The following is a 22,257-nucleotide window of genomic DNA, read 5'->3' as shown; positions in this document are numbered from 1 at the left end:
GGTGCAGCAGATGAAGAGCGACGTGTAAGGAAGATGAGTCTGGCAGAGGCATTCATTATGGATTGTAAAGGAGCTAGGCGGCAGGTGGGGAGACCAGAGAGGACAGAGTTGCAGTAATCGAGGCAGGAGAGAATGAGAGAGTGGATTAAAATCTTAGTTGTGTCTTGTGTAAGGAAGTGTCTAATTTTAGAGATGTTTTTAAGGTGGAAGCGGCAGGCTTTAGCCAATGACTGAATGTGAGGAGTGAAAGAAAGATCTGAGTCAAATGTGACCCCGAGACATCGGGCATGCGGGGTCGGGGTAATGATGGAGTTGTCGACAGTTATAGAGAGATTGGGGGTGGGGAGTTTAGAAGAAGGGGGGAAAATAAGGAGCTCAGTTTTGGAGAGATTTAGCTTGAGGTAGTGAGAGGACATCCAGTTGGAGATGTTAGAAAGGCAGTTAGTGACACGGGTTAGCAAGGAAGGATATAGGTCTGGTGCAGAGAAGTAGATTTGGGTGTCATTGGCATACAAATGATATTGTAAACCATGGGACTTTATTAGGGAACCTAGAGATGACGTGTAGATTGAGAAGAGAAGGGGACCGAGGGCAGAGCCTTGCAGTACTCCGACAGAAAGTGGTGACGGGGCAGAGGAGGCCACAGAGAAGGCTACACTAAAGGTACGGTTTGACAGGTAGGAAGAGAGCCACGAGAGGGCTGTATCACAGATGCCAAAGGATTGGAGGGTTTGGAGCAAAAGAGGGTGGTCAACAGTGTCAAAGGCTGCGGACAGATCAAGGAGGATAAGCAGAGAGAAGTGGACTTTTGATTTTGCTGTAAGTAGGTCATTGGTAACCTAAACAATTGCTGTCTCTGTGGAGTGATGGGATGAAACCCAGATTGAAATGGGTCAAGGAGGGAGTTTATTGTAAGGAAATGGGATAGGCGTGCATAAGCTAGTTTTTCGAGAAGCTTTGATGCAAGAGGGAGGAGGGAAATTGGGCGGTAGTTTTATGGGGAGGTAGGATCAAGGGAAGGTTTTTTGAGGATAGGTGTGACCAGTGCATCTTTCAGCGATGAGGGAAATATACCGGTGCTGAGGGAGAGGTTGAAAGTTTGTGTGAGTATAGGGGTAAGGGTGGCAGAGAGGGAGGGGAGTAGCTGTGAGGGGATAGGGTCAAGGGGACAGGTAGTAAGGTGAGAGCGCAGTATAAGTGCCGATACTTCTTCCTCAGTAACAGGGGAGAATGAGCTAAGTTTAAGGTTATGTGGGTTGTGGTTGATTAAGAGCATTTGAGGGAGTGAGAGAATGGAATTATGTTGAGAGCTGATTTCATTTCTGATGGAATTGATTTTGTTATTGAAGTGGTTGGCAAAGTCTTGAGCTGACAGAGAAGTTGTATTAGGAGGTGGGGGAGGTCGGAGAAGAGTATTGAAAGTGGAGAACAAACATTTTGGGTTTTGAAGAAAGATTAGAGATAAGAGTAGAGAAGTAGTGTTGCTTATGGGAATTAAGGGCAAAGTAGTAGGAGTTCAAGATAAATTTGTAAAGTTGAAAATCAGTTGAATGCCTAGATTTTCTCCAGTGCCGCTCAGCAGTACGGGAACATCTGCGTAGGTATTGTGTCAGAGGAGTATGCCAGGGCTGAGGATGAGTGTTTGATTTCCGAGCTATGGTAAGAGGGGCGAGATTGTCAAGGACGGATGTAAGGGTGAAATTATAGTGGCAGATAGATTGGTCAGGGCAGGAAAAGGAGGAGAAGGATGAGAGGAGAGGTTTGAGGGAATTAGAAAGCTGTTGGTGATCTAATGACATAATGCTTCTGTGAAGTTTGGTGTAAGGAGCAGAAAGAGGGAGAGTTGTAGGGAGGGATGATATGTTGCAAGTAAGGAGATGGTGGTCAGAAAGAGGAAAGGGGGAGTTTTTGAAGTTTGAGAGAGTGCATCGATAGCTAAAGATCAGGTCAAGGGAGTGACCATCTTTGTGAGTGGGAGAATCAGTCCATTGTGACAAACCGAAAGAGTAAGTGAGTTGCAGAAGTTGTTTTGCAGAGGAGGCAGTGGGATTGTCAAGAGGGATGTTGAAGTCACCAAGAATGAGGGAAGGGGTGTCTGAGGAAAGAAAATAAGGTAGCCAGGCAGACAAGTGATCTAGAAATTGAGTTGAGGAGCCAGGAGGACGGTATATGACTGCAACACGTATAGAAAGAGGAGAGAATAAGCAAACCATGTGGGTTTCGAATGAGGAAAATGTGAGGGAAGAGATGGGATGTATTTGTTGAAAGGTGCAACGAGAGGAAAGTAAAATACCTACACCACCTCCTTGTCTATTACCAGACCTAGGAGTGTGGCTGAAGTGGAGACCCCCATGTGACAGAGCAGCATTGGATGCTGTGTCTAGGGGAGAGAGCCAGGTTTCTGTTAGGGCCAGAAGGTTGAGGGAATGGGAGATGAAGAGGTCATGTATAGAAGTGAGCTTGTTGCAAACAGAGCAAGAGTTCCAGAGTGCACAAGTGAAAGGGGTAGTGGCTTTTGATGCAAGAGGAATGTGAGCGAGGTTGTCAGAGTTTTGTTTTTTGAGTCTGTGGGATGGTATACATGGATGTGCACGGCTAGGCAGTTGTTGGGGACCAGGATTAGGGGAGATGTCACCAGCAGTTAGTAAAAGCAAGAGGGAGAGTGACATGAGATGAGATACAGATTTGCAGTAATGAGACTGCTTTTGAGACAAGGTGCAGGGGGGAGAGAGAGTGTTTAGGAATAGGTAAAGTTTGTGAGTGCAAAAGTAAGGTGAGTTTAAGAGAGATGGGCTAATGAACAGTGCAGGTGGAGAGGGAGAAGGAGTAATTGAATAATGTAGTTTGGTATAGAGACAAAAGACAGCAAAAAGGAATAAGAAGATATTAGGCATTTTTACAAAAGAGGGAACCAGTTAAACACATAAGGCACAGTATTACAGTAGCAATTGCATAAGAAAACAGTAAGGTATATCAAACATAATATTACAAAAGTACCTGCCTTTTTCTTGCCCCTTGCCCAATCCTTGTCCAATTATTGTATAATTCTATTGCTAGTGCCTCACTTATAAAATGTTCACTTTGAAAATGTGAACATTAGTGATGTCGCGAATTGTTCGCCGGCGAATAGTTCCCGGCGAACATAGCATGTTCGCGTTCACCGCGGCGGGCGAACATATGCGATGTTCGATCCGCCCCCTATTCGTCATCATTGAGTAATACTTTGACCCTGTACCTCACAGTCAGCAGGCACATTCCAGCCAATCAGCAGCAGACCCTCCCTCTCAGACCCTCCTACCTCCTGGACAGCATCCATTTTAGATTCATTTGGAAGCTGCATTCTTAGTGAGAGGAGGGACAGTGTAGCTGCTGCTGATTTAATATGGAAATCGATAGCTAGGCTAGTGTATTCAGTGTCCACTACGGTCTTGAAGGACTCATCTGATCTCTGCTGTAAGGACAGCACCCCAAAAAGCCCCTTTTAGGGCTAGAACATCAGTCTGCTTTTTTTTTTTTTCCTGTGTAATCTAATTGCAGTTGCCTGCCTGCCAGTGTATGTGTCAGGCTCACAGCGTATGCTGTGCCCACTTGCCCAGTGCCACCACTCATATCTGGTGTAACAGTAGTGTACATTTAAAAAAAACAACACTTTTTTGACTGTGTTAAATAATAGCAGTCAGTTTCCTTCACACGTGTGCGTTTCAGTGCCTGCCTGCCAGGGCACAGTGTCACCCCAGTGCAACTCATATCTGGTGTAACAGTACAGGGAGTGCAGAATTATTAGGCAAGTTGTATTTTTGAGGATTAATTTTATTATTGAACAACAACCATGTTCTCAATGAACCCAAAAAACTCATTAATATCAAAGCTGAATATTTTTGGAAGTAGTTTTTAGTTTGTTTTTAGTTTTAGCTATTTTAGGGGGATATCTGTGTGTGCAGGTGACTATTACTGTGCATAATTATTAGGCAACTTAACAAAAAACAAATATATATCCATTTCAATTATTTATTTTTACCAGTGAAACCAATATAACATCTCAACATTCACAAATATACATTTCTGACATTCAAAAACAAAACAAAAACAAATCAGTGACCAATATAGCCACCTTTCTTTGCAAGGACACTCAAAAGCCTGCCATCCATGGATTCTGTCAGTGTTTTGATCTGTTCACCATCAACATTGCGTGCAGCAGCAACCACAGCCTCCCAGACACTGTTCAGAGAGGTGTACTGTTTTCCCTCCTTGTAAATCTCACATTTGATGATGGACCACAGGTTCTCAATGGGGTTCAGATCAGGTGAACAAGGAGGCCATGTCATTAGATTTTCTTCTTTTATACCCTTTCTTGCCAGCCATGCTGTGGAGTACTTGGACGCATGTTATGGAGCATTGTCCTGCATGAAAATCATGTTTTTCTTGAAGGATGCAGACTTCTTCCTGTACCACTGCTTGAAGAAGGTGTCTTCCAGAAACTGGCAGTAGGACTGGGAGTTGAACTTGACTCCATCCTCAACCCGAAAAGGCCCCACAAGCTCATCTTTGATGATACCAGCCCAAACCAGTACTCCACCTCCACCTTGCTGGCGTCTGAGTCAGACTGGAGCTCTCTGCCCTTTACCAATCCAGCCACGGGCCCATCCATCTGGCCCATCAAGACTCACTCTCATTTCATCAGTCCATAAAACCTTAGAAAAATCAGTCTTGAGATATTTCTTGGCCCAGTCTTGACGTTTCAGCTTGTGTGTCTTGTTCAGTGGTGGTCGTCTTTCAGCCTTTCTTACCTTGGCCATGTCTCTGAGTATTGCACACCTTGTGCTTTTGGGCACTCCAGTGATGTTGCAGCTCTGAAATATGGCCAAACTGGTGGCAAGTGGCATCTTGGCAGCTGCACGCTTGACTTTTCTCAGTTCATGGGCAGTTATTTTGCGCCTTGGTTTTTCCACACGCTTCTTGCGACCCTGTTGACTATTTTGAATGAAACGCTTGATTGTTCGATGATCACGCTTCAGAAGCTTTGCAATTTTAAGAGTGCTGCATCCCTCTGCAAGATCTCACTATTTTTGACTTTTCTGAGCCTGTCAAGTCCTTCTTTTGACCCATTTTGCCAAAGGAAAGGAAGTTGCCTAATAATTATGCACACCTGATATAGGGTGTTGATGTCATTAGACCACACCCCTTCTCATTACAGAGATGCACATCACCTAATATGCTTAATTGGTAGTAGGCTTTCGAGCCTATACAACTTGGAGTAAGACAACATGCATAAAGAGGATGATGTGGTCAAAATACTCATTTGCCTAATAATTCTGCACTCCCTGTAGTGTAGATTTAAAAAAAAAAACAATTTTTTGACTGTGTTAAATAATAGCAGTCAGTTTCCTTCACACGTGTGCGTTTCAGTGCCTGCCTGCCAGGGCACAGTGTCACACCAGTGCAACTCATATCTGGTGTAACAGTAGTGTAGATTTAAAAAAAAAAAAAACTTTTTTGACTGTGTTAAATAATAGCAGTCAGTTTCCTTCACACGTGTGTGTTTCAGTGCCTGCCTGCCTGCCTGCCAGGGCACAGTGTCACCCCAGTGCAACTCATATCTGGTGTAACAGTAGCGTAGATTTAAAAAAAAAAAAACACTTTTTTGACTGTGTTAAATAATAGCAGTCAGTTTCCTTCACACGTGTGCGTTTTAGTGCCTGCCTGCCTGCCAGGGCACAGTGTCACCCCAGTGCAACTCATATCTGGTGTAACAGTAGTGTAGATTTAAAAAAAAAAAACACTTTTTTGACTGTGTTAAATAATAGCAGTCAGTTTCCTTCACACGTGTGCATTTCAGTGCCTGCCTGCCAGGGCACAGTGTCACCCCAGTGCAACTCATATCTGGTGTAACAGTAGTGTAGATTTAAAAAAAAAAAACACTTTTTTGACTGTGTTAAATAATAGCAGTCAGTTTCCTTCACACGTGTGCGTTTTAGTGCCTGCCTGCCAGGGCACAGTGTCACCCCAGTGCAACTCATATCTGGTGTAACAGTAGTGTAGATTTAAAAAAAACAACACTTTTTTGACTGTGTTAAATAATAGCAGTCAGTTTCCTTCACACCTGTACGTTTCAGTGCCTGCCTGCCAGGGCACCGTGTCACCTCAGTGCAAATCATATCTGGTGTAACAGTAGTGTACATACCTGATGTTTTAAAGTACGTTATTCCAAACAATTTAGGAATGTTTGGTGATTTATGCCCTTTATGGATTAAAACCAGACTCTGCATCAACTATGTAATTTTCCATGGGAGTTTTGCCATGGATCCCCCTCCGGCATGCCACAGTCCAGGTGTTAGTACCCTTGAAACAACTTTTCCATCACTATTGTGGCCAGAAAGAGTCCCTGTGGGTTTTAAAATTCGCCTGCCTATTGAAGTCTATGGCGGTTCGCCCGGTTCGCCCGTTCGCGAACAGTTGCGGAAATTTGCGTTCGCCATTCACGAACGCAAAATTTTAGGTTCGCGACATCACTAGTGAACATATGTTGTTATTGCAATGCACATCCCAAACTAGTGTGAAATATACGCAGGGAGGGCAGTCAGCTGAGTCCATTAAATTTAGTTGATTGCTAATCAAAGACAATTGGAAAGGCCAATTGGAAAGTTTGATTCTGGTCTGGTCAGGGTGAGATGTTAAGTAAACAGACAATAAAATTTGGGGGGGTTAAAACTATGGAATAAGACAGCTATACATTTTAGAATAATAGCAAGTATTGATAAGGATTGAACATCACATGACAATTAAATGAACATTAGAAATAAGACATTGGATAACAGTACAACAGATGTAGCACTAAATTAACAAACTAAAATCATTTGCGCTGTGTAAATATTCATGTACCAGAAGAGAGTTGCAGGAGAGTAGAAAACACCAGAGTGCAGTGAATAGTTGCAGATTGACAGGGTCTCTATTCACGTACCAGAAGAGAGTTACAGGAGAGTAGAAAACACCAGAGTGCAGTGAATAGTTGCTGATTGACAGGGTCTCTATTCACGTACCAGAAGAGAGTTACAGGAGAGTAGAAAACACCAGAGTGCAGTGAATAGTTGCTGATTGACAGGGTCTCTATTCACGTACCAGATGAGAGTTACAGGAGAGTAGAAAACACCAGAGTGCAGTGAATAGTTGCAGATTGGCAGGGTCTCTATTCACGTACCAGAAGAGAGTTACAGGAGAGTAGAAAACACCAGAGTGCAGTGAATAGTTGCTGATTGACAGGGTCTCTATTCACGTACCAGAAGAGAGTTACAGGAGAGTAGAAAACACCAGAGTGCAGTAAATAGTTGCAGTTGGTTCTTCAAAACTGGGGAATGGGTAATAAATGGTTAATCTATCTTTTTAAACAAAAACAATTCTTAAGGACTGTCTCTTTGAATGTTAGAAATATAGCTAGATTACATTAGATTAAAAAAAAAAAACAAATATGTAAATATTGATTATTATTGATTGACTAGCAATGTCCAAAGGTTAGATGTGAAGCTTCTAGAAGATTTGTGCCCCAAACACACACGTACATTTTAATGACAAATTTTTATAAATGTGCTTGTGCTTATAGAGATTTATAAGTAGACCAAATAGCAGACTAAAGTAGAATGGTTTCCAGGGTAAATCTCACAACATTTTTCAAAGCTGTTTAAGACACAGCTAGTTTCACTTACAAAAAAAAAATCCACTGAATAACAAATTGTGGTTCAATAGTTTTGTCCAGACTAAAACAATAATATATTCAAAAGCTTTTTGTAGGATATAAATAATGGCTGTTGACATTTATACTTTCACTATGTATATAAAAAATTTCTGTTGAATAGATGATATATGAGATACTTTACCCAGTAAGGCGTAAAATTTATGTGGAAATTTGACTTCAGTTCTCATTCCAATGCACAAAGAAGCTGCTCAGTACTCTACCTCCTGGTTTGCTATAAAAAAAAAAATAGCTCACAACAAAAAGCACCTCTGAAATGCCAATAGTTAATTTTAGCAAAGTTAATTGTTGGTTTGTCAGTGCATCCACTCCAGTGCCTGTCATGGTTTTATCACCTGATGTATGTATTTAGTAGGGGGTCTACTTACATCAGTGTGAAATTGCTAAGCCAGCTGAAATAACGACTTGAGAAAAATCTAAATGTCAGCTTTTCTCAAAACACAAGCTGGTTGTAAGACCTTTATAGCCAGATTGCCGAGCCAGAGTATCCTGAAGTTGGAATTGTAAGAACACAAGACAGCTTTCAAGTAAAAGTATAGCAAGTCTGCTGTCTGCAAATCACTGACAGAGCAGATCTGAAGATGATTGCTAAATCCAGGCATCTTTATGACTAAAGTCAGAGATTAAAGTTGCATGTTCTTTATCTACTGATTTGCTATATTTGGAAATTAAGAACCTTATTATAGCACATGCTCATTGTCATTAGCACAATTAAGACAATTAAGGTAGGACTGAGTAAATACAGTTAATAAAATGCTCACTCCCCTAAACGTTTAGTATCTACTATATTTCTATTAAATACATCTACTAAATTAAAATATTTTAATAGTGTATTCTAAAAACATGAAAAATATTAAATGTAAATTGTCATAATATTATATTTCAAATTAACAAAAAAATAACTTCAAATTAAGTGGTGGATAGCAGTTTCTCTGAAATCTGCTGCCAATGACGAGTTTGATTTCAAACAAATTTGTCAGAATTTTCTTCTAGTGATCACAATCTCAAATGAATTGGGAAGATACAATGGCCATGTCACAAATTAGTTTTCAATGTGTTTTTGGTTTTTAAAGGGACATGAAACCCCAAATTTCACTTTCATTATTTAGGTAGAACATACAATTTAAAACAAATTTCCAATTTACTTCCATTATTAAATTTGCTTTATTCTCTTGGTATAATTTGTTGAAGGAGCAGCAATGCACTACTGGTTTCTAACTGAACACATGGGTGAGCCAATGAAACTATGCATATATATGCAGCCACCAATCAGCAGCTAGAACCTAGGTTATTTGCTGCTTCTGAACATTCCTAGATACAACCTTTCAGCTAAGGATAACAAGAGAAGGAAGAAAATTAAATAATAGAAGTAAATGGAAAAGTTGTTTAAAATTGTATGCTCTTTCTAAATCACAAATGTCAAATTATGACTTTACTGTCCCTTTAAGTTCTGGACAATGGCTATATTGCACCACTAAAGATTACAGTACAGGTGTCTGTATTGTCATTACTTTGATTTTGTGAGATTTTCATCTGAAATCAAGTACAACAGTATGGCAAATTATTTTCTATTAGAAATAAAAGGCAACAACTTGTATCGTCTTCTATGAAAGGTTTTCAACAGTTATTCTAGCAGCTAAAATATTGCTAACAGTTCCAAAAGTAAAGAAAGAGTTCTGTCTTTTGCCAAACAATGGCCTTTTTTTCTTTTAGATTGAGGTTTAATATATTTGTTTTAAAGAAAAGTTTTAAGATCTTAATAATATTTCTATTGCTGTAATAAGATGACTCAATTTTCTAGATACTGTCACTATAGTATTAAAAATATGACTTCCGTGAAAATCAAAGAAGGAACAGTAAAAGGTTAAATGCTGATCACAGTACAGATAGAAAGCCCATTATATTAAAAAAGATGTACCGTAAATTACAATTATGCAAATAGTAACATAAAATAAAAACAAACATTTTAAAAGTGCTTGTGTTGCGGTTGTGGTTTCCTTTTTTCTCTTGCAGATCTCATTTGCTATACGAGATATAAACTATATGGCTAAGAAATAGATATACATTTGTTAACACCCACTTGCAATGGTAGGGATAAATATAGGTTCAAGAAATCTACACCATATATTCATATATATAAAATTATGTATTTTGCAATGTCAGAGTGTATTGCACATATTTAACATAATATAATTATTCCAAATCATCTTGGAATACTTGTAAATATGCTGAACAGGACAGTTTTGCACTATATCAGGTACACTTAAGTGTTACATTTTAATAATTAAAAAATGGTGCCAAAACATGTTAAAAATGGATTGGAACAAAAAAAAAAAAAGATACAAAACCCAAAATTGTGATCATTCAAGCTCAAAAATAAAGAAATGGCAGCAGGTCGGTAAGAATACTTTAAACATTGTTATACATTTGCAAGAACACTAGATGGCAGCAGCATTTTCTGCAGAGTAGTGCTTCATACATGTTCATACAACCTACCTATGTATGCTCTTAAAGAAAGAAGATACTAGTGGTAAATAGGAGATGTTTTTAAAATGGTGTGCTCTATCTGAATCATGAAAGAACAAATGGGGGTTTTATATCCCTATAACAAGATCCTGTTTTAAGTCAGTGACATGATTACAAAAGAATAAAATGCACTTAATAAGAATTAAAAAAGGCGTCAAAAACACACGCACCAAGTAGGGGAGATGAGCATTGGACTGTTGTTAACTAACAGTCATCGATCTTGCGTCTATTTGTGTTTTACCCAACTTTATTTATACCATTTCACTAAACGCCGCCACTATACTAAAATGTTTAACCCCTATCCTGCCACTCCCCGACCCTGTTGCAACATAAATAGAATTATTAACCCCTATCCCGCAGCTCCCTGACCCCGGCCGCAACCTAAATAAACTTATTAACCCCTAAACCTCTGGCCTCCCACATCACCACCACTAACTAAACCTATTAACCCCTAAACCGTCAGCCCCCCACATTGCACCAGGGCTGACGGTTTAGGGGTTAATAGGTTTAGTTAGTGATGATGATGTGGGAGGCCAGAGGTTTAGGGGTTAATAAGTTTATTTAGGTTGCGGCCGGGGTCAGTTTGCTATCATTTTTTATTTTACAAAAGGAACTACACATTTTTTTTTTGGGGGGGGGTTAGGCATTTGGGGCACATTTAAAAATTAAAGAAGAGGTCTGAACTCTGGTTAATTTTTTGAGCACTAATTGCTACAACAAACTTGCGGTAGAAATAACCAGCCATTTGTAATGCCCGTAAACGGGCAAATTTGCCTGTTTGCGGGCACATGATAAACAAGCGCTCCACTTGTAATCAAGCCCTATATGAACAAATTATGCACAAAAGTAAAATTACACAGTGTTGACAACAAATTTAGAATATTTTGTGATTTTAAAGTCAATCTGTGTTAAATTACATCTAACAGCACTACACAAGTAACATTACTAAACAATATACTCATTAATTACAATGCACATTAAATCATATTTGGTTAGATTACGAGTTTTGCGGTATGAGTGAAAAAGCATCGTTATGGCTTTTTTTCACTACCTCTGGTATTACGAGTCTTTCAGGTATATCTGTACCGCACACTTTTTTGGCCGGAACGCAACGTAACTACCACAGCTTTTAAAAACCTAACTGGTTGTAAACTTAATTAGGACCTGGATAGTCCTTCAGCATCATTTGGCCACTTTACTGGGATTTGTTTCAAGTTTCCTACTCTTCTTCTTGTTCTTACTCCTGCGGTCGGCTATCTCTTTGTTTGTGTCTGTCCAAAAATCACTTGCAGATGTTTCGGTGTTTCGAAAAACTTTGATCCTGTTGGTGTTTGAAGTCGTAGGTGAGTCGGGTACAGTAGGGCTACTGATTCTCATTGAACCATTAATGCTTTGCAGTAAGGGGAGAGCTCCCTCCGTTTCTTGGCCACCTCCGCCGAATAGTCCTGAAACATGTAGATTCTTTTTTCTTCATAGTTGATCACTGGTGTTTGCCTGTATACTCTAAATAGTAGAATCTTATCTTTGAAGTTCAGGCATCTAATCAATACCTGACGTGGAGCTGCATTTTGCACATGTGGTTGTGTTACACTGCCTATTCGGTGTGCTCTTTCTGTGGTGCACGGAATGTTTGTTTGCATAACTTTCAGTAGTTTGGCAGTGTGTTTTTTGCAAAATCCTTGAAGGCTGTAGAGGAGAGAGATTCTGGTAGCCCCACTATTCGGATGTTGTTCCTCCTTGATCTATTCTCTAGATCATCTAGCTTCAGTTGCAGTAACTTGTTTTGTTTTTGGAGATTAGTGATGGACTTAGTGGTTTCTCTCTGTCTATCCTCACCTTCAGCCACCCACTGATAGTGTCTGGGGCTGTTCAATCTTAGGTAGAAATAGTGCAGACAGCTGTGTTACTATGGGGTGGGTGTCTTGTGTTGCTACTTCTGTCGATTCAATCTGTGCAGAGTGTACAGCGTACATTTTTTATTAGAGTGCTTTCCCTCTATATAAAAAAAGTGGTATTTCCTTGGCTTTATGCTGTATATCTTCTTATGTGTCTAGGACACACTAACTTCCCACTCTTGCAGTATTATCTGCTTATTAATGATATGTCTCTGAGCTGTTATACATTAAATGTGTCTGGAGTACAGGATATTATTAGTGGCAGAATGTGGTGTTTAATTGCCCCAAGATGCCTCTATAGTAATTTGGGCTTCTTCTTTTAATTCTGTCCGTTTGTTTCCCTGCAGAGCGGATCTGTCCGTGTATGAGACAGTCTGCTATTTTTGCTGCGTGTACTTTTTTAATATCCAAGATGTCGGTCGCACTGAATTCAATGTGCGTGTCCACCCAACTCACCCTTTCTGCCTGGGCAATATATGACTTTGCCGGGAATTTTGTCGGCTGGAGCAAGCAGGGATTTACCCTAGCGATATACTTCTGGGGACAGAAGTCAGTAGCCTCTCTCACTTATGGCTTTTCTTCAACTTTTGGCTTGTTGGTGGGGGAGCCAAAGACAGGGGCTCCTTGCTGTGGGGTGCCGGACAGGTTCCGCTTCACTCCTGTCAAGGCTTAGCAGAGTCCAATATTCACAAGCAGAGATCTTTTGAGGAGCTGAGTACTCGGAGCTACTCTTTCTTGCTGTCGGTCGTATCACCCATTGGAAGTCCCCTCTTTTATTTATTTTATTGTATTTATTTATTAATTTAAAATATTTTTACTGCAGTGCAGTGATCCCCTCTTCCCACCGCCAAGCAATTGTATGTAGGCCCCCCTCTAATTAGCCCCTTTGCCGCAGTGTTGGGACCCATCCCTCCCTCTCTACTAATATTTTTTCATTCACAGAGTACAGAAATGCATTGAAATGGTAAAAATATTTGTGTCAAATCACTTCTTACTTTACACTAGCCAGCTAAATTCTTACTACTTCTCAATAACCTGCCCAACCTGGGGCAAAGCTCCTATAAATAATTTGTTGTAAAAGCGGGTGAGTACCCCAGAGGCAGAACTTTTTTTCACTTTTTGCGATGAGATTTTTTTAATGAAAAATCATTTTGAAATTAAATTCATTTTATATTAGGCAATTACACTAAAACACAATTTTAATTACAATGTGTTAATTAACTGGAAATTAAAGCATTTTTTAAAGTTGTATAATATATCACAGAAGCTGAAAATCTCATTGCAAATTAGCTGCAGAGAAAAAAAATATTGTTAAGATTTTAAAATGCCTCTTGAAAAAAATGTGTTTCCTTTGCTCTTGGTCTAACATATATTTATAAGGTAAAAATGTAGTAATAAAAAAGTGCATTGCTCACAAGAATATCTTATATTTAGGAGACACAGCTTTTCAGACCAGACAAATGCTAGGGGTGTGTGGTTTAAAAAATCATTAAGAACCAGTCCTGCTGTATATTTGACTGTTCTCTTCCAACAGTGCTTCATTTTGGTTGCACTTTGTTAGGAAAATGTACACAGTGCAGCCAGAACACAGTGCTGTTTGAAGAGAACTGCAAGCAAATAACAGTTCTTGCATGTGTCTGCATTTTCTGCAATTACTTCTCAGATCACAGCATGTTCTGCCTTGGGGGTAAGTAGAACCCAATTGTTATTATTAGCCATCCAGTTAACTTGTGTTTTGTGGGTAATACTTGCATATATACAGTACATATATATCAGTCTATTACAATCGTTTTAAAGATTTGCTACAAACAATTTTCAAATTCAGTCCAACCTATTAGAAAACCTAGTTTTCATATTTTCAAATTACTTTACACCATATAAATACTTAAGCACTTTCAGATATGTTGAGTACTGTCAGATGCAAAGGTTACCTTTTACCAATGATATTAAAATCCATTAGAAAAAACTTTCCACATACCTTTCATCTCTTGAATACCTCTTCTGCCTGTTTTTGTAGGTGTGTCTTGACTTTTCAATTTTTCACTTTTTTGGTGGTGGGGGCTGACATTTTTGTGCATTCTCGGTTCACATTTTAACACAACACAATAATGTCCTTGATTTATTTAACATAGTAAACAAATCATACTTTTTAACTGTGAAACATTTTCTCAAAAAAAATATATTCTCTGAATACTTGTCTATGATTGCAATTATAAAAAAAATATATTATTATAAATTGACACAAATTACAGCAATTTGTTAACTGAACATGACATGAATCAAGCTTGTTAGGAGTTGGACATGATATAAAACTACAATCAAACAAACAAACAGGTCATCAACAGTATTGGATACTGGATATTTATCTTCCTTTGTATTATCTAATTACTTTAACATTTTTATTTGATTTGATTTTTTGTCTTCTGTGCATGTCTTGAAAAGCTTCCCAAAAAAGTGTAACTGTTACATAATGGTATTCACATTTAACCAATCTAAATTAAGGTAATCTAAAATGTTCTGGAATTATCACTGTAGTGGCTCAATTGAGAGAACAAATTTTGACATTTTGTGCATGGGTCTCAATACCATTGTGAAGAAATTCAAAGAATAGGTGATGATGATTTTCAAGGCTTTTTCTGACATATTTCAATAGATCCTAAAGAGTTTAAACACAGCTCAAGTGGTGAGTTGCCTTGTTCTCTTCTATGATTGCTAAAATCTTATTGATGGAAACAAAAAACATTAAAAAGCAATAAGACAGGTTAAGTATCAACAATAAACAAATGAAAGGAAGAAAAATAGAGGCGCATACAGAGCACTCGCTTTGGACACAATATGGGAAGGAGACTATCCCTCAGGAAAGAACTAAGAGGCATATTTATCAAGCCGTCAACCGCAAATACGCTGGAATTCCGCAGCATAATTGTGGTGAGCTTGATTCGACCCATTTATCAAAGCCTACAGACCGGCAAAAGTTAAAATTTGTGATGTAACATACGATCCGCCGGTCTCAATCCGACACAGATCAATGCTTACGTCATTACAGATGTTCCACATACAAATTCGGCACTATCTGACAACTTTTGCAAGTTATAAAAAAACAGGTACGGTCGCCAATATTCCGGCCCAGCGTACCTGGTTTTCAATCCGCCACCCTGGAGGCCGCGGATGCTATAGGAATCAATGGGAGTCTGAAAATAGCGAACGCTTATGTTCGATGCTGCCAGATATCCCATTGCTTTCTATGGTAGAAAACAAACTACGTTTACACCTAACACCCTAACATAAGCCCCGAGCCTAAACACCCCTAATCCGCCGCCCCAGACATCGCCGCAACCTACATAATGTTATTAACCCCTATTTCACCGCTCCCAGACCCTGCCACAACAAAATAAATATATTAACCCCTATCCCGCAGCTCCCAGAGCCCACTGCAACTAACTAAAAGTATTAACCCCTATCCCGCCGCTCCCGGACCCCACCGCAATTAAATAAATGTATTAACCCCTATCCCGCCACTCCCGGACCCCGCCGCAACTGTAATAAAATTATTAACCCCTGGCCTCCCTCATCACTACCACTAACAAAACAGATTAACCCCTAAACTGCCAGCCCCCCACATCGCCATAAACTAAATTAAGCTATTAACCCGCTAACTTTACATTATAATTACCTCATCCCTATCTTATAATAAATTAAAACTTACCTTTAGAATTAAAATAAACAATATTAAACTATTAATTAACCTACCCTAACTATTATACTAAAATTACATTAAACTATATTAAACTATTAATTAACCTACCCTAACTATTATACTAAAACTACATTAAACTAACAATTAAATTAACTTCGCTAAAAGTTTTCGAAGACCGGACATCCATCCTCATCCAAGCGGCAGAAGTCCTCAGCGAAGCTGGCAGAAGTCTTCATCCAAGCGGGCAGAAGTCTTCATCCAGACGGCATCTTCTATCTTCATCCATCTGGCGTGGAGCGGCTCCATCTTCAAGACATCCGGCGTGGAGCATCCTCTTCTTCCGATGGTCAATGACGAATAAAGTTTCCCTTTAAGGTACGTCATCCAAGATGGCGCCCCTTACATTCCGATTGGCTGATAGAATTCTATCAGCCAATAGGAATTAAAAGTGAAAAAATACTATTGGCTGTTGCAATCAGCCAATAGGATTGAGCTTTCATCCTATTGGCTGATCTAAGCAGCCAATAGGATTGAGCTTGCATTCTATTGGCTATTCCAATCAGCCAATAGAATGCAAGCTCCATCCTATTGGCTGATTTGATCATTGGTGGTTAGGGTTAGGTTTTTTTAAGGGTTTATTGGGTGGGTTTTAATTTTAGGTTAGGGACTTTGGGCAGTAAAAGAGCTAAATGCCCTTTTAAGGGCAATGCCCATACAAATGCCCTTTTCAGGGCAATGGGGAGCTTAGGCTTTTTTAGATAGGGTTTTATTTGGGGGGGTTGGTTGTGTGGGTGGTGGGTTTTACTGTTGGGGGATGTTTGTATTTTTTTTTACAGGTAAAAGAGCTGATTTCTTTGGGGCAATGCCCCACAAAAGCCCTTTTAAGGGCCATTGGTAGTTTAGTGTAGGCTAGGGTTTTTTATTTTGGGGGGTCTTTTTTATTTTGATAGGGCTCTTAGATTAGGTGTAATTTTTTTTAATTTTTGATACTGTGGTTTTTTATTTTTTATAACTTAGTGTTTTTTATTTTTTGTAACTTAGTTGTTATTTTTTTGTAATTTAGTAATATTTCATTGTAGATTTAAATAATTTGAGTAGGGTTAGGTTTTTAAATATGTAATATAGTTAATTTAATTGTTAGTTTAATGTAATTTTAGAATAATAGTAAGGGTAGGTTAATTAATAGTTTAATATAGTTTAATGAAGTTGAAGTATAATAGTTAGGGTAGGTTAATTAATAGTTTAATATAGTTTATTTTAATTCTAAAGGTAAGTTTAAATGTATTATAAGATAGGGAGGAGTTAATTATAATGTAAAGTTAGCGGGTTGTTAGGTTTAGGGGTTAATAGCTTAATATAGTTTATGGCGATGTGGGGGGCTGGTGGTTTAGGGGTTAATAGGTTTAGTAAGTGGTAGTGATGTTTGAGGCCAGGGCTTTAGGGGTTAATACATTTATTCAGTGGGGTCCGGGAGCGGCAGGATAGGGGTTAATACATTTATTTAGTTGCGGAGGGGTCCGGGAGCGGTGGAATAGGGGTTAATAATTTTATTAAAGTTACGGCGGGGTCTGGGAGCGGCGGGATAGGGGTTAAACATTTTATTATTGTGGCGGCATTTAGTGACAGGGTATAAATAAAGTTGGGAAAAAGCCGAATAGCAGCGAGATCGATTACTGTTAGTTAACAGTCTGCTGCTCATCGTCCCAAACTTGGTGCGTGGCTTTTTGACGGCTTTATGTATAAATATGGAGATCGTATTCAGGTCCATGGCCGCGATGTTAGGTGATGTTAGACGAGCGTATTGGTTCCGGCGAATGCAGCACAGTTGACGGCTTGATAGATAGGCCTCTTAAACTTAACCTTTATTAATTTAATAAATAAAACATGAAAAAAATTATTACAATTAAAGAAGTAAGAATCTGAAATGGATAATGAATCCCAGCAGCATAATCACCTAAATTCAAAGTAATATCAAATATGGTGGGCATAAAAAGCTCAATCAAGGAGCAATTAGCAACGGTTGTCCCATTGTATGAGCGCTACAAAAAAATCAATAACTAGCTAAAGAGAACATAATCCCCACAACAATTAACTATAATAAAGTAGTGCTCACACAATTATTAAAACTATTTGGGTCCGTGCATTCATGTATTGCAAAAATCTATAATCATGCCCAGTGCCACAGTATAGAGAAACATATACTAATGCTGAGAGGATTCAACAGATATATGCCTGATCCGCATTTTGCTGCAAGGCTTTATCAAAGGTGAACCTTGCTGTGGCCAACTTTCCAGTTTAAATACCATATTACAACCAATCAAGGGGATAGTACATCCCCCCCCCCCCGTGTAATCCTATCATGAGTCAGGCTGGTACTGATTGGATTGAGATGCATCACATGATAATCTCTTTACTCATTCACGTTAGCATGTCTGTTGAAATTTATAGCTCATTCATAACTCATAACCATAATCGCCATTATGATGATCAGCGTTAATTGTTAAGAATAGTGAATGTGGGAAAAATCTATAATACCTTTGCATCCTATTCTACACTGCCTTTAGAAATTGTGTACTACCATACTTGATCGATGCTGTGTTCACACAATCATATCTGTACATCCGATAGGATCATAACCACAGTTCCAAAGCAGAGTCATCACCACGATGAAAATCGTAAGCGTTGTCCTATTGAAAAATTCCTGTTGGAGATATATATGCACAATACGATCATCACATATAGTTCTTCACACAATAAACATCTCTCCTGTGCTATCATAATTGATTGACATATATAACCACCAATGAGTCAGAAACCATCTGCTTGACTGTAAAGGGTTATCCGTATATAACTACATATATACTTTGTACCAGAGCGGTCTAATTTTACCCTTCAGTAAACATATTGCATGACTGCAGAGTACATACTGCTTATACAGTATTGAGTTTATAATGTTATGTATTGTTACTTCCTATAATACCACTGAGGTTTACAGTGACCAATCATATGGCTCCACAGTTGATTGGCGTGCAATTACTCAAAGGAATTAATACATATTCATTGCCTTTAGCTAATCTTGATTAGTACACACTATGGGGCCGATTTATCAATGTCTGGCGGACATGATCCACTGTAGCAGATCATGTCCGGCCAGACATCTCTGAATGCTGTCAGCATACACTGTCTGCATTTAACATTCCTCAAGCAGTTCTGTGAACTGCTTGTGCAATGCCGCCCCCTGCAGATTCACGGCCAATCGGCTGCTAGCAGGAGGTGTCAATCAACCCAATCTTATATGATCGGGCGGATTGCAGACCGCATCCTCAGAAGAGACGTATGCGTTAAAGAGCAGCGGTCTTAAGACAGGGGTATGTGGCCCCATTCGGGCCATGATAAATCGGCCCCTATGAATGGGCTTTTTTGACAAATTACAACAAATGTATCCGCAATTGTTATAATTAGTTATCTTTACATTAAAATTGTATGTCCTGTTTGGCTGATTCCCAGTTATGCACTATTCATATTGTCACCTAGTGCAGTGAAAGTGATGCATCTCAATCCAATCAGTACTGGCCTGACCTGTGACAGAATTACACAGGGGGTGTGTGATGTACTATCCCCTTGATTGGCTGTAATATGGTATTTAAACTGGGAAGTTGGCCAAAATCAGGTTTGCCTTTGATAAAGCCTGGCAAAATGCGCATCAGGAATATCTGTTGAATCCTCTAATCATTAGTATATGTTGCTCTATACTGTAGAATTGAGATATAATAATAGATTTTTGCAATTCATGAATGCACGGACCCAAATAGTTTTAATTATTGTGTGAGCACTACTTTATTATAGTTAATTGTTATGGGGACTATGTCCTCTTTAGCGAGTTATTGATTTTTTGTAGCGCTCACACAATGGGACAACCGTTGCTAATTGCTCCTTGATTGAGCTTTTCTTGCCCACCTTATTTGATGGTACTTTGAATTTAGGTGATTTACGCTGCTGGGAATTATTATCTATTATTATCTGTTATTGTAATAATTCTATTTCATGTTTTATTCATTATATTAATAAAGGTTACGTTTTAGTTCTTTCCTGAGGGATAGTCTCATTCCCATATTGTGTCCAAAGCGAGTGCTCTGTAATTCTGTATGTGCCTTTATTTTTCTTCCTTTAATTTGTTTATTATACAATTGGCATTGAGCATCCCCCACCGTTATTCGTATGGAATTTTTCCTTATGTATTTGATTAATAAGTGGGTCTTCTATAATACAGTATACTTACTACTACTTCTAAGTATCAACAATAAATAAGTAAAAATGTCCATCATTTATGCAGAGTTTAAACATACTTATATTATAGTGTGATTTAGCACAACACAACATAAGGGTATCAAAAGATTTTGGCCACTACCTAAAAGGATAGTCACTCAAGCAATCATTATATATAGTGCTATTAAACATTCATGTCATATTCTTTCTAGAATCACTTTAGTCTCTTCATGTCCTAATGTGCTAATATTGCTTCTTTGGGTGATGTTAATCCTTGGATGTTTCCCAGAGAACTTTCTCTGTACAGATGCTTAAAACAATACAGAACAAAATAATGTAGTTTATAAAGTTACAAGATCTGATATTTTGCTATCATAGCAATTTTAGGCAATAAATGATCACTATTATATAGAAATGGTTTTAATAGATAGAACTTTTTTCTTCTTTCCTTATCAGTAGTTTGCAATCCCAACTTTCACTTTGCACTAGTGGTGCTATTTTCTTGTAATCAGTTTTTATTAAAAGCTCTAATCAAACCCGAGCTCTATGTTTTATCAGATTGATACGTGGGTCATTTAAACACAGACAGATTAACATTTATCTATTTATTTATTTTTAATAGAGACATCTATTTGGTCATTAAAGGGACAGTAAAGTAATAATTAGACATTCATGATTTAGACAGAGCATACAATTTTAAACAACTTTCCAATTTACTTCTATTATTTAATTATATTCCTTCTCTTGTTATCCTTTGTTGAAAAGTTTATCAATATACATATAGGGCTTTATTCAAAGAGATGCACCATATATCCTAGAGCAAGCTCACTTTAATCTGCATTGTATTCCCATGTGTAGTATAAAATGAAATGTGGGGAGAATATGCTGCTGATATTCATGCCAATGGTATGGAGTTCTCAAGCAGCACTTTAAAATAACAAGCAGAGAAATTGTAATTTTTATTTTCGGGGGGGGGGGGGGGATTTTTTTCATAGGTTTTTATTTTAAGCATTTCTTTTTAAATGTAATTATTATTTTTTTCTGTAACTAGAGACATAAAAAGATTAAGGGCCAGATTACAAGTTAATAACAAAATATTGATTCTGCAAAAGTGATATCTGCGCTAAACTGAGTAATACCAGCGCACGCAAATGTGCACTGGTATTACAAGTGAGGTGCAATGTGAACGCAACCACACGTTCGCATTTTACGGAAGTAATGCACTCATGAGAGCGCACTTCCATAAGCACAGCATGAGAACTAGCGCAGTGAAGGATGTTAGTCACACAGCGATGGGCAGCAAATATTAATATATATGTATATAAGCATATACATGTATATTTACTGGGAACACACAGTCTCCATAGACTACAATGTAAAGGGACTTTCAATGCCATTTTTTTTCTAATACCCCACACCCGCCACTTTTAACCCCTTATAACCACTTATAGCTTTTAGCAGTTATCTTTTTTAAAAATAAAAATGTTAAAAACAAATTATTGTATAACCAAAACACACCACTTTATTTTGGGGTCAATTGGGGGACATTTAGAAAATTAAAGTGAAGGTAAAGTTTTAGTTATTAAACTTCTTTCCCTGTAAATAGTAGCCAAATAAATGTGAGTTTAACCCCTTAGTGACAACTGACGTACCAGGTACGTCCTGCAAAAACTAGCAGTTAGTGACAACGGACGTACCTGGTACGTCAGTTGTCTAAGAGAGTGCTGGAAGCGATCGAGACGAGCGATTGAGGCATCCTGCAATACCCTTTGAAAAGCATCCGATGCAGAGAGAGCCACTCTGTGGCCCTCTCTGCACCGGTAGCGATGGTGCCGTTCGTTGGTGGGTGGGAGCTTACAGGGGAGGCGGGTGGGCGGCCCATCGCTCCCCGGCATCCGGTTCCTGCAAGTGTTTTGTGCACGCCGGATGCTGGGAGCGTGCAGAGGGGGGCCTGCGGGGGGGCAGCAACCACTGACACCAATTATTAGAGAAGAGAGGGGGGGGCAGAAAACGTTTTTTTTTTTTTAAAAAATAATAGGATCTGCTAGGGTAGGGGGATGGGGGGGGGGGCAGCTACACTACAGAAAAAGCTGTGTTTAGCAAAAAAAAAAAAAAAAAAAAAAAAAAAA

The sequence above is a fragment of the Bombina bombina genome, chromosome 5 (assembly GCF_027579735.1).
Source record: "Bombina bombina isolate aBomBom1 chromosome 5, aBomBom1.pri, whole genome shotgun sequence".
NCBI lineage: Eukaryota > Metazoa > Chordata > Amphibia > Anura > Bombinatoridae > Bombina > Bombina bombina.
This window is presented reverse-complemented; position numbering follows the sequence as displayed.